Source organism: Delphinus delphis, chromosome 21 (assembly GCF_949987515.2).
Source record: "Delphinus delphis chromosome 21, mDelDel1.2, whole genome shotgun sequence".
NCBI classification, from domain to species: domain Eukaryota; kingdom Metazoa; phylum Chordata; class Mammalia; order Artiodactyla; family Delphinidae; genus Delphinus; species Delphinus delphis.
In genome coordinates, this window is record NC_082703.1 from 10,753,607 (window position 1) to 10,767,076 (window position 13,470).

The window sequence follows — 13,470 nt, forward strand, 5'->3', positions numbered from 1 at the left end:
AATGAACATATTCTATAAGGCGCTAGGAAGAAAGAGACTCTCTGCCTTGTAGAAAGGAGAAAGAGGAGGAAGGGCACAAATGGCCACACAATTACGTAATCATGTCAAATTAGATCTTGGTTTATAAAAGCAGGACATGCTGGAAAAAGACCTTCTGTTGAGTGAACTCAATAAAAGGGAAATGAATCTTCAAACATACGTTAACTCATGTCTATTTATGGTGAAGACAGAAAGTGAGTGGAAGACGATATATTATGGACATTCTTGAATGTTCATCACTGTTTTAAAACGTTAGCATTTCATTTTCAGCTGACGTTATTTTCTCTCTTGCTCTCCTGTCTTGTTTTAAGTACTTTGCTGTGCTCATAGTTTGGGATGATGTATTCTGAGGAGTTTTATAAATCATTTATTTGCTTTCTCACTTATTTCTTCTCTTCTGACAAGTTGTAACTAATGCTCTGGTCCAGGACACAGAACAATGCAATTTCTATCCTCTGGCTGCATGAAAGCAAGTTCACAAGGCTTGGACTGGAGCTCAGTTGCCCCAATGAGCACCGTCATCGTGCTTCTCTTCCTCCTAAGCCAGCTTCACTAAACTGAGAGACCCTGCCATGATTTTAAACCAGAGTCATAAAAACCAGCATTGAATATTCCTGTGAGAGCACTGCAGACTCCAAGAATACATATTTACATGTTGACTTAATCTATTGGATGTTAGCTCTTTTCACCAAGAGACCTCCCCTTGCAATTTTCAAGGCCTCCTAATATCTTAATAGTTCTCTCTTCAAAAAATTGTTTCTCTTAGATATTGAAAGTGTGTGCTCCTGTGACGGTTATAATCTCTTCATTTTAGAATGCATTCTGCCCCACAATGAAATGAAGGAAACGACTTTACTGTCTAATTATTTCCTGTGAGGTGTATTTTCCCAGCTAGACTCCAAATTCCTTGAATTTCAGGATGATGTTTCATGATTTTATATAGCCTGACAATAATGTTGACTACACAGTCAACATCCAATTGCTACTTGTGTTTTGAACCAAGGGTTGTAAAATGAGGATTATGAGGGATGTAACTTATGGCGAACATTTAAACATTTCTCTTCACGTATTTGAATGCAATATACAATCTTCCCCTTCATGTCTTTCACCAACTGATAAAGCAAGCATTTCTGAAGTGCCCACCAACTCTCGGCATTGCGCTTGGACAGCCTGGATTCACACAGGAGTCAGGCACTGCCTGGGAGGGACCAGACTGTATTCCACTTCTAAGGCCCTGTTTTCTCCTACTAATCATAATCTCCTCGGCATCTCTCTCTCACACACACACACACACACACACACACACACACACACACACACACACATCCCTTGTCTCTGCCTTCCTTTGAACAGATACCTTCTACACCTTCATCTGGAAGACCATTAACCCTTTGCTGAGTTCACCGAACTTCTCTCTCTAGACTATTTTGTGATCACCCAAGTCCACTGTAGGAACTACGAAAATATGGAAAAACACAAAGGTTGAAATAAAACAACCTATAAAGACACAACCAAGAGGCAGAAAAACCTCTTTTTTGCTAAGCGTTTTGTGAATCTGTTTCTTTCTCCTCTTCCTTCCCTCCCTCCCTCCCTCCCTCCCTTCCTTCCTCCTCCTTCCCTGTTTTCTTTTGGGAGGGTGAAACACTAGTTTATATGATTTGCCCTTTTACAATGGGGATGTTCTATTAAGTCATTATTGTTTTATAAGACCTTTTAATATATACCTTTTATATTTATGGCAAATATCACCTCCTTTGCTACCTGACTTATAATTTTATAATGTATTTTAACATAAACCTTTAAATTTTTTAAAAATCAAATCAAGGCTTCCCTGGTGGCGCAGTGGTTGAGAGTCCGCCTGCCGATGCGGGGGACGCAGGTTCGTGCCCCGGTCCGGGAGGATCCCACATGCCGCAGAGCGGCTGGGCCCGTGAGCCATGGCCGCTGAGCCTGCGCATCCGGAGCCTGTGCTCCGCAACGGGAAAGGCCACAGCAGTGAGAGGCCCGCGTACCGCAAAATAAATAAATAAAGTCAATCATCCTTTTATTTTAAAAATTTTGTCTTCAATTTATGCTTAGAAAGGGTTTTTCTATTCAAGATCAGATAAATAAGTACATAGTTTTCTATAGTTTCTTTATCTTTTAAATTATTAGATTAAATCCATCTCCCTACCCTTTGTCTCCAGGCAACAGCTGAGACAGCTTTCTGCATAGACTAGTTTGCCTTCTTTGGAATTTTAGATAAATGAATTATACAATATGCACTCCTATTTGGTCTTCTTTCACTCAGCATAATTATTTTGTATCATTCATGTTGTAGCATTATGTCAACAGTTCATTCCTTTTTAGTACTGTTGTAATAAATAATGTAATTATAATGTAATAATAATGTAATTAGTATTGTATGTACATGACACAATTTGTTTATATAATCATCTCCTGAGGGACATTTGGGATGTTTCCAATTGTGGCCATTTAAAAATAAAGCTGTTACGAATATTTGTGTACAACTCTTTGTGTGGACATATGCTTTCATTTCTCTTAATTAAATACTTAGGAATGGAATGGCTGGGTTATATGGGAAGTATATGTTTAACTTATTAAGATGGCTGCCTAAATGTTTTCCTGAGTGGTTGTACCGTTTTATGCTCCTGCTAGCAGTGAATGAGGATTCCACTTTCCCTATATCCTTTCTAACACTTACTATAGTCAGTCGTTTAAATTTTAGGCATTCTAATTAGGTATTTAGGATGATTTCATTTTGATTTTAATTTTAATTTCCCTAATCACAAGTGCTGTTTGGCATGTTTTTACGTGCTTTTAGTTATTCATATATTTTTGATGTACCCATTTTTATTGGGCATTTTGTTTTCTTTTTATTGATTATTATAATAAGTAAATTATTACTTTATTATTATAATAAATTATAATTGTCAAATAATATCATTATAACTGTAACATTACAGCTTTATAATTATAAATTTATTATAGTTTTATTACATATACAATTATTTTACATTAAAAATCATTATTTTATTTAATTGTACTCTTAATTATTACTTTCTTTTAATTATAAGTACAAATTTAGTATAACTTTATCATTACAATAATTGTTAATGATTGGTAGCTTGGACATTTGAATCTATTTCATTGGTCTATGTTTTGCTCTATCATGCTATTTTACTTCCTGTAGCTTTATATTATTTTTTCATGTATAGCACTACAAGTTTTTATTCTTTTTTAATTTTATTTATTTATTTATTATTTATTTTTGGCTGCATTGGGTCTTCATCACTGTGTGAGGGCTTTTCTCCAGTTGCGGCACGCAGGCTTCTCATTGCGGTGGCCTCTCTTGTTGCGGAGCACAGGCTCTAGGAGCGTGGGCTTCAGTAGTTGTAGCACGCGGGCTCAGTAATTATGGCTCACGGGTTCTAGAGCGCAGGCTCAGTAGTTGTGGCGCACGGGCTTAGTCACTCCGTGGCATGTGGGATCTTCCTGGACCCGGGCTCGAACCCGTGTCCCCTGCATTGGCAGGCAGATTCTTAACCACTGCACCACCAGGGAAGCCCAAGTTTTTTATTCTTAACTATCATTTTTTTGGCGAGAGGAGGACCAGGCTATCCTAATCTGTTTATTTCAGAAATTGGTAAAATTTTAAGAAACTCTTTTTTAAAAAATCAGAATTGAGTTATATTTTTTATAATTTTGAAAGAAATGAGAGGTTTTCAATATTAGGTGTTCCTGTCCATTAAAATGGCTCCTTTCTTCACTCGTTCAATATTTTGGATTTGTTTAATTTCTCGCCCATTTCCTAGTAAGCTAGAAAACTTGAGATCTTTAAAGCTTTAGGACTTCCCATTAGCTTGTCCAACGTCAGCCAACAAGAATCACACAGTTTTAGAGACTGAAGCTGGAAGACACTGCAGATCATCGTGTCCAATATCCACACTGGCCTATGAGAAAACAAAGCCCAAAGAACTGAAGCACTTCCTTTATATCTAGAGTATGTTATGTCTCAGTGGTGATCCCCGATTATTACTTTGGTGTCCCTTCTATTATATCACTCTATCTCTCTTATATCTGTTTCCTAAAATTGGCCTCTGTTTTGCTAAGGCCAGTGACCTTGACATGCATTGTATACCTCAAGTTCACTGTGGTAAGTTCACTTCCCACAAGTCATGATATATGTGAGAGCAATCTACTTGTCCAGTGTCAAGGTAGCAAGACAGGTAGCTCACGTTAATGTAAAGAGGATGTTGCCTAGTGATAGGAATCATGGGCTTCCTGGCCTGGGTGGGTAGGAGTGGGGGACCCTCAGATGGAGAGATGGAAGCTTTAAGGCACTTCTGTAAGCTGGTCTTGCTACAGGGTGGAATTATAAGATGTAAAGTGGGTTTCTTTATCATCTTGGAAACATTTTTCAAAGACACTGAGGCAACCACAGAGGGGAGATTGCAGGCTTTTCTAAATGACTAGACCTTACTCGTTTAGTAGAGTGGATCTTCACCTTTTATGGGTCAAAGGACCCTTAGAGAATCTAGTAAAAAAAAAAAAATCCACTTTCCATAAAAAGGCACACACATTTCATACAAACTCTGATGGTTCAGAAGGGCAGAAAAATAAACGCGTACAAGAATCACTAGTGAAAGCAAACAGGTGACTTTGTGAGCCCTTGGATGAAGGTGAAGGTGAAAACGCAGAGCTGTGTGCAAAGCATGCTGCCTTCAGTGAGCAAAGACACATTTTCTTAGATGGGGGAATCTGTCATCATCTACAAGGACGGCTGCTGCTCCAGTGATGGGCGGAGGGGGGCTCGAGCAGGAATCGGTGTTTACTGGGGGCCAGGCCATCCTTTAAATGTAGGAATTAGACTCCCTGGGTGACAAACAAACCAAAGAGCAGATTCATGCAGCCTGCAGAGCCATCGAACAAGCGAAGGCTCAGAACATCAGTAAGTTGCTTCTCTACACGGACAGCATGTTTACTATCAATGGCATCACTAATTGGGTGTAAGGCTGGAAGAAGAATGGATGCAGGACAAGCACAGGGTAGGAGGTGATCAACAAAGAGGACTTCGTGGAACTGGACAGGCTTGTCCAGGGCATGGACATTCAGTGGATGCATGCTCCTGGACATTCGGGGTTTATAGGCAATGAAGAAGCTGAGGGATTAGCAAGACAAGGTGCGAAGCAACCTGAAGACTGACCAGGTCCTTTAATTCTTGGAAAAACTTGAGCCAGTGGCTGTCTGTCACCTTTACTTACTGGTATGAAAAATAAAACTATAGGCTGGACCACTGCAGTTGATGGGCAAAACAAAACAAAACAAAAAAACCCATCTATGGGTTTCACAAGCCCTGCCACAACTCTTCCCAAGGGTTTCATGTTCTCTTAGTTAAGAATTCCTGGGGAAGAAGGAAGGAGTCTGTTAACTATTTTAGCATCACCAGGTAAGGAAGGAGAGAAGAAATAAATTATGTGTATGTGTGAATGTGAGCATGGGAAGTCTAACCTGGGATGCATTAATCAATATAAAATGATTTTTCTAAAAATCTGAGTGAACATGTCCCAGGATCAAAAGAAAAACTTATTTTTTACACTCCTGGAAACAGAGCTCAGGGTACGTCAATTTACTAAGAGTGGACGTGCGACCACGAAATGGGAGGAGGGAACTGAGACAGTAAGAGGTTAAACATTCTCTTTGAACACAAACAACATTGATTCAATAAATATTTACTGAGCATCTGCTAAGGAAAAGGTACAGTGCTGAGTGGTGAGGACACAGTGCTTATCTAGAAAGATGTGGTCACTGCCCTCAAGGAAGACACACATGATAAAATCAAAGGGGCTCTAACAGTTATTTATTATAATACAGTGCTATATTAGTTCTATTACTATATAGCATACTAAGACACAATTTAAATAGTCATTAGTGTTTCTTATTTTACAGATGAGGAAACACTGGTCTAGAAAGGGTAAATACTCTTACATCCAGGATTAGAACCCAAGTCTCCTTCTCAGACTTTTTTTTTTTTGGGCGGTAAGCGGGCCTCTCACTGCTATGGCCTCTCCCGTTGCAGAGCACAGGCTCCAGATGCGCAGGCTCAGCGGCCATGGCTCACGGGCCCAGACGCTCCGCAGCATGTGGGATCTTCCCAGACTGGGGCACAAACCCGTGTCCCCTGCATCGGCAGGCGGACTCTCAACCACTGCGCCACCAGGGAAGCCCCTGTGTGAAACTTTTGAAAATTGTAAAGCAGTGTAGAATTTAAGGAATGTTTCATTCAATAATTCTTTTAAAAAAAGAAAGACATGTTTATCACATCCATTTTGAAAGGAGATGTGCATCTTCAGAGCCTCAATCCTGTCACTGCAAGGAGATGAGTCCTGGGAAGGAGGAGAATCAGAAAGGAAATGGCTGAGGAGGAACGCCAACATGGACCAGCAGCCCTGGTGGAGCTTGTGACCAGCAGCTACCACCCGGTCAGTCCAGGGGTCACCAAAGACCACCAGTTAGAGCTTCACGTGAGACTGGCAGCTGAACACCTCCAGGGCTTACCTGTCTATTCCTTCGCTACCTCCAAACACTGCTTATTTCACATAGAAAGAGCACTTCACTCATATAACCATTGCATATGTATCTTACAGGAAACCTAGGACCTCTCTTTCTCGTATTTTTTAGTACCTTGTCCTACCCCTCACTTCTAGCCCTCGTTATCTAGAAATATTCCGTGAAGTTTCCAAAAGAAGCGCAAGGAGACATTAAAAAAAAAAAAAAAAAAGAGGATAAGGAACTATCCCTTTATGCATACCATGTGTAACTATCCCTTTATGCATACCATGTGTGGTACCTCAAAGACTCTTCAGAGTGGACCAGTTCTCCTATTTATTCTTTTCTTTTCAGTCTGTACAAACAGTCCCCTATTATAAATTAGGAATGTCTGGTATCATAATCTGGAGAAAAAACTGTTTAGAAAATGTAGTCGTAAGTTCAATGATTTTCCATAAAGACAGATTATTAAGGGGCAGTGAGAAATTTGCATGTCCATGTTGCCTGCCAAGATATGTCCTGTCCCTAGGGAGACAGAGCCATTAAAAGATGAAACACAGAAGTAGATCAATGGGACTCCGATTCACAACGTATCTTTAAAATAGAATGCCTAAAGGTATCTTGATGGTACTTCATAAATATCATCAATATAAAAGGGAGCTAATGGGTATTTTTCAACTGGGGGAATTCAGAACAGGGAATATCAATACCTTTTACGCTTACTTGGTTCACTCACTAACTCATATATCCTACACAGCGTCATTTAACACCTACTAAATGCACTTTGCTGGGATACAAAGATGCATAAGATTTGGACCTTGCTCCAAACAAAAGTCTGGTGGCCTTTTTTGAACCATTATATTTCCCTTCCCAATCCCCCCAAGTTAGCCATCTTTGGAAAACAGAAGTAGTACAACATATGAACTGGATATATTTAAAACGTGACTATTAAAATACTTGTTTTACCTTGGAGTGCATAGTCCCATAAAAGGTATGTTATAGACAGTGGTTGTATCTCAATCTAGTTTAACACAGAAAACGATTTCACCTAGTATATGCCCCAAATCTATACATATGCTACATGATAGCAGACAGTGACATTGATATTATAGTTAGAATTTCAAAACACACTCTAAAACTTAAGTAACTGGCTGTATTTTTTTAGTATAAATTTTAATTCATTGTGACTTTAGAGTATATAAAATATTTTTTAAAAACAGAAAAAAAGGACTTCCCTGGTGGCACAGTGGTTAAGAATCTGCCTGCCAATGCGGGGGACACAGGTTCAAGTCCTGGTCCGGGAGGATCCCACATGCCACAGAGGAGCTAGGCCCGTGAGCCACAACTACTGAACCTGTGCTCTAGAGCCCATGTGCCACAACTACTGAGCCCGCATGCCACAAGTAGTGAAGCCCACACGCCTAGAGCCCGTGCTCCACAACAAGCGAAGCCACCGCAATGAGAAGCCCATGCGCCGCAACGAAAAGTAGCCCCCGCTCGCCACAACTAGAGAAAGCCCGCGCGCAGCAATGAAGACCCAACGCAGCAATAAATAAATAAATAAATAAATAAGCTTTAAAAAAAAAAAAGAAAAAAAAATCATTCATCATAAATAATGTAGAAAAACCTGTTAATATTTTGACTGAAAAATAGATCTAAGGTATGAGGGAAATTTCACTCTAGTGGGATGAAAAGGTAAAGGGAAATATTTGAGTTGACCCTAAAGGGGTCAAAAGAGTGATGGCATTGGTTTCTTCATGGTTTCTTCATGTTACTTCCAAATATTTCCAGGGACATCCAGACACTCACCTTTGTTCATGACAAATTTTATTTTGTGCTCAAGAAAGGAGAAGAGAAGATGGAAAAGACCAGAAAGTGGTGTGAGAAGAGGTTTTCCTGAAATAAACAGGAAATAGATGGAAGTGAGATGCAGAAAAACAAAACAAAACAGAAGGGGCTTAGACAGGATGTCTAGGTAGATATGAGAAGGAAATTGATTCTTGGAGCTAGGATTAACTGTGCAGCCATAACTAAAAGGGAAAAGGAAAGTAGGTGTGTGGACCACTCAAGCAACCTTTTGAAGTAATTGGCAAAAGGTGGGATCACAGGATTCCAACCCAGTTACCAGGTGGCAGCTTGGATGCCAAACAACTTGGAAGAGAAAGAGGAGCATAGGCAAATGCAGCCCACAGCTTAGATGTGACCTTAAATGGACAAATGTGTATCTGTGAGCCTCTCTAAAAAGGCCTTCCTATATTCATGCTTGTTGAGTTTCAAGCTTGTGTTCTTTGAGAAAGCGACATTTTAAAAACAGCTTTGTAGTCACGACCATTTCAGACTCATTAATTTCACCCTTCATCCTCATCACTCTCACAGCATGAGATCTTGCAAATACTGTTTTGTCTAACCTTCCTCAATCTATTTAATGCAGAACATTAAAACCATTTCTTGTGCGTTAAAAATCTTGGTTGCAGATCTTTGTGTTTCAAAAGGACATGCAAAAGCAAAACTACACCAAACAAGAGAGGATTTCAGTTGCGTAAATTTCCCATAATTTCGTTACTATACGAGGTGTCAATGAAGAGAGCTCAGGAATCTGGGCTGCCTGAATCAATTTGTTATATGAGGTGCATGTGAGTTGACAATGAACTTCTACCAATATGTATTGAAAATTTTGGGTTCCTAGGGATCATATTCAAGACCCGGCAGGGGACTTCCCTGGTAGTCCAGTGGTTAAGAGTCCACCTTCTAATGCAGGGGATGTGGGTTCAATCCCTGGTTGGGGAACTAGGTTCCCACATACCGCCGGGTAACTAAGCCCATGCACCTCAACTACTCAGTCCGTGCACCAGAACTACTGAGCCAATGCACCACAACTAGAGAGCTCGCGTGCCGCAACAATGGAGCCCACACACTCTGGAGCTCACACCCCGCAATGAAAGATCCCGCATGCCACAACGAAGATCCCACGTGCCGCAGCTAAGACCCAACACAGCCAAAAATAAAAATAAATATTTTTAAAAAAAAGACCCTGCAGGATTCCTATTCATAATGAGTCTATCATCAAAACAGGGGCCTCCAGAAAAAGAGATCAGCATATGTGAAATAACACTAACTTACAAATAGATCGTTAATTTATTTGAAGGGGAAAAAGTCTGCCATGGATTATGGTAATTAATTTAATTAATTGGAGAACAGATTGAGCTAAATATGAATATTTTTTTCCAGAGGTGCTCCCTAATGTTTGCTTAAAGCAAGACATGGCTTTTGAAGAACTGTCCTATTTCCATTCAAGGACCCTAGAGAGCCAGCTGTCTAGCTTTAGCTACACATCTGCATGTGTGTGCATGCTTATGTCCACTCAAAACAGTTTTGGACATACACATAACAAATATCAACAGCGTTTCATTCAGGACAATAGAATTAAAGGGAAGGAATAAAGGGTAAAATGAGGAGAGAGATTTTAGTTTTTCATGTCCTATATATCCTTCCATTCTGTTTGAGTTTTCCATGTGAATATGTAAAAAATAACCACTTAAATATAAAAACACTCATACATTGTGCTCCAGTGAAAATACAAAACATCTGGGCCTCTGTTCTTGCTTGATAAAACACTGGGAGGAAGAGTCCCTTTGGGGCCCTGACTCCGCCTACCCATGTAGGAACAGTTGAGGCACTCAAACTGTCCAATCGCTTTAAGCAGTAGCCATGGCAGTCTGAATTTTCCTCATGCTTTTGGAACTTTGAAATGACAGAAACAGGATAACTATGGGGTCACCACTCACACATGAAGAACTCAGTATCAAGTCGAAAAAGATGGAGTCCTTTGTGGTTGAATGGTTAGCTTCCAGACTATGATTAGCAGGTCTTACCATTTCCTGAGCAGCAGAATAGATAATAAATTAATTGTATAATAAATGTCAATGTCTACTACACTAACATCTAACAATAAACTAAGTGGCTTTTATATTTTGAATTGCCAAGTGAACCCTGTTGAGTTTTCTGCAGAGCTAAGATGTGGTTCTTTCCCAATATAATTTTGAAGTGCATGGATCTGGGATGCACTGATGTGAGGGAGGCACATGAAACACTTGCCACTTCTAAGAACTCAAATGGGTGCAGTTAAAATGGAAGTGATTCCAGGTACACAAGTGCCACCTTCCCATATTTTGAGGAGGAGCCCTGACCTGTATTTTTAAGTTCCTTTAGTAATTTTGATGTGTTTCAGGGTTTAGAAACGAATCTACCTTGCCTTGAAGGAATTCCTAGGCGTTACAGCGGCCTTTCTGTAAAGATCACCACCACCAGGCTGTTACCAACCTGGAGAGACTGAGCATTTTTTGAGCTACAATTTCATATAGTACAACTTTCTTCTAATGGACTCCTTTTGACCAGGATTGAATTTTTAAAATCACATTGTATAGAATCTGACGGCATGAGAAAACCGAGCTCAGAACGGTGTGACGTCTGATGTAGCATAAGATAACTGTTAAATTTTTCAACAAACAATTTCTTACATACATACAATTAGGGCCTAAAGAATTTTCCTAATAAAGCCAAAATCTGTACATCTTTGGTGAGCAAATCTGTCATGGGATGGTTAAAGATTTCTCATAAAAGTCTCTGATTCATGATGATGAAGTATCAAGTAATAAAAACAGATTCACCACTACCACGTTCCCTTTTACTTCGGCTGCCATGAGCCGCCAAGGTGATCGCTCTGCAAATCCGCCTGTTAGGTCATTGAGGCTGTGTGTATGTCAGGCCTAAATGGACATTTAACGTTTCTCAAGTTCCTAGCAGGAAGGACCATCAGCAAAGGCATAAACAAACTAGAGCACTCTTTAAATTTCTGTTATGAAAGGTAAACATTTGCTAATCTATGGAAGACTTTATACTAGGTTTCTAAAGTTGAGGATGTAAAAATATCAACTAATCCCGACCGTGAACTTCACACAGAATTAGAAAATTAAATATGACGTTATTCTCTATAAAACGTTCAGGATCACAAAGAAGGTTTAACAAGTTGGATTAAATACATAAAATAAAAGCTGACAGGAAATTAAACCAAATACTAATTCTATGCTATTCTTGGAAACATTTTCTGAGGTTTGTATCTGGAAGATGATATTTACAGACAGTCAAAACAAGCTGGCCAAATAGTTTCAAAGTCCTATGTGACTGAGTCTTCAGCATAAGGCAGTCTAAACGGTTAAACGAACGTTTTCCCCTTCGAAACAGACGATTTTGGCATTGTAAAACTGTCACGTCTATCCACAACTTCAAAATGAGGTGGGGGGGGGGGTTCCAGAAACAATTCCAGAAGACAATTTATTTTTCTTATTCTTAAAGATCTCATCACCATCAATTAGTATTCATTAATCATCCCAGCCTGCTCTGTAGAACTGAAACGCCTCCTGCCTGAATCTAAGCCCATCTACCTTTGATGTACACAGTGGTAACACCTCATTTATTCTGCATTGTTAGGGAATGAAGTGATGCATGTCAGAGGATTTTCTAGAAAACAGATGCTTGTTTGTTTTTTACAAAGAGACCTCTACTTTTATTCACCATGTTTAAGTGAAATCTTTCTAACATGTACCAAGATTCATCCGTATTCTTAAATATGTTACGGGAAACTTAACATAACATTAATCATTAGCATAAACTTAAGCTAAAAACTTCTAAAGTTGTTGTTAGGAGACATCAGTAATTTAACAACGTTATCAAGAGGCAGCTGAGAGGTTGGAGTGGAATTTTCTGGGGAGGCAATCGAGCGCAGGCATTAAGAAACTAGGTTGCAGTGGACCCGGGCTCTGCCTCTGATCAGCTGTGCAAACTTCATCAGTTATTGAAGCTTTCTGCCCAGTAGTTTCCTCATTAAAATAGTAACAACAGCACTCACTTATTGAATTGTTGGAAAGATGAAATTCTTGCAAAAGACTTAGACCAGTGCCTAGCACAACATAAACAAATCTTAGCGCTTGTGATGGTTAGTCTTCCTTTCATTTTTTACTGTTTTATAGGAAATCTGTTCTATTCTGGGAAACCAGGCACCATGTTTGCACATAATAGAGCATAAACTGAGCTTAAAGCAGGAAGTCTATGAGCTATTTTGGCTGCGTCAAAATGGTTTTCATTTAGAACTTTTTAAAAATTGTAGTAAGAACATTTTATATGGGTTCTACCGTCGCAATAAGTTTTGAAGTGTACAATGCAGTACCGTTAATAATGGGCACAGTGTTGCAGAGCAGCTCTCCAGAAGTTATTCATCTTACAGAACTGAAACTTTACAACCACTGAATAGCAATTCCCCATTTTCACCTGCTCCCAGCCCCTGGCAACTGCCATTCTACTCTCTGCTTCTGTGAGTTTGGCTACTTTAGATACTTACATAAGTGGAATCATAAAGTATTTGTCCTTCTGTGACAGGCTTATTTCACTTAGCATAATGTCTTCAAGATTCATCTATGCTGTCACATCTAGTAGAATTTCCTTCTTTTAAAAGGCTGCGTAAAATTCCATTGTATGTATATACCACATCTTCTTTATCCATTCATCTGTGGATGGACATTTGAGTTGCCTTCATATCTTGGCTATTGTAAATGACGCTGCAATAAATATGGGAGTAAAAATATCTCTTCAAAACCCTGACTGCAATTTTTTGCGGCAAATACTCAGAAATTGGATCGCTGAATTATATGGTAGTTCTATTTAAAATTTTTTTCTGTACTGTTTTCCGTAAAGGCGGCACTAATTTACATTCTTACCCACCCTTTACAGTCTCACCAACAGTGGGAATTTCTCATCATTCTTGCCAAATTTTGTTTTTTGGATAATAGCCATCCTAACAGGTGTGAGGTAATATCCCCTTGTGGTTTT

The 13,470-nt window shown here is 39.4% G+C and overlaps 1 protein-coding gene and 1 pseudogene across 1 annotated transcript in view; one reads left to right on the forward strand and one right to left on the reverse strand.

Annotated features, from left to right (window-relative positions):
* NRG1 (neuregulin 1) overlaps positions 1–13,470 on the reverse strand; it is a 1,009,792-nt gene that overhangs the window by 372,564 nt on the left and 623,758 nt on the right. The gene's annotated exons all lie outside the window — the stretch shown is intronic.
* LOC132417710 (ribonuclease H1 pseudogene) lies at positions 4,508–5,244 on the forward strand (annotated as a pseudogene).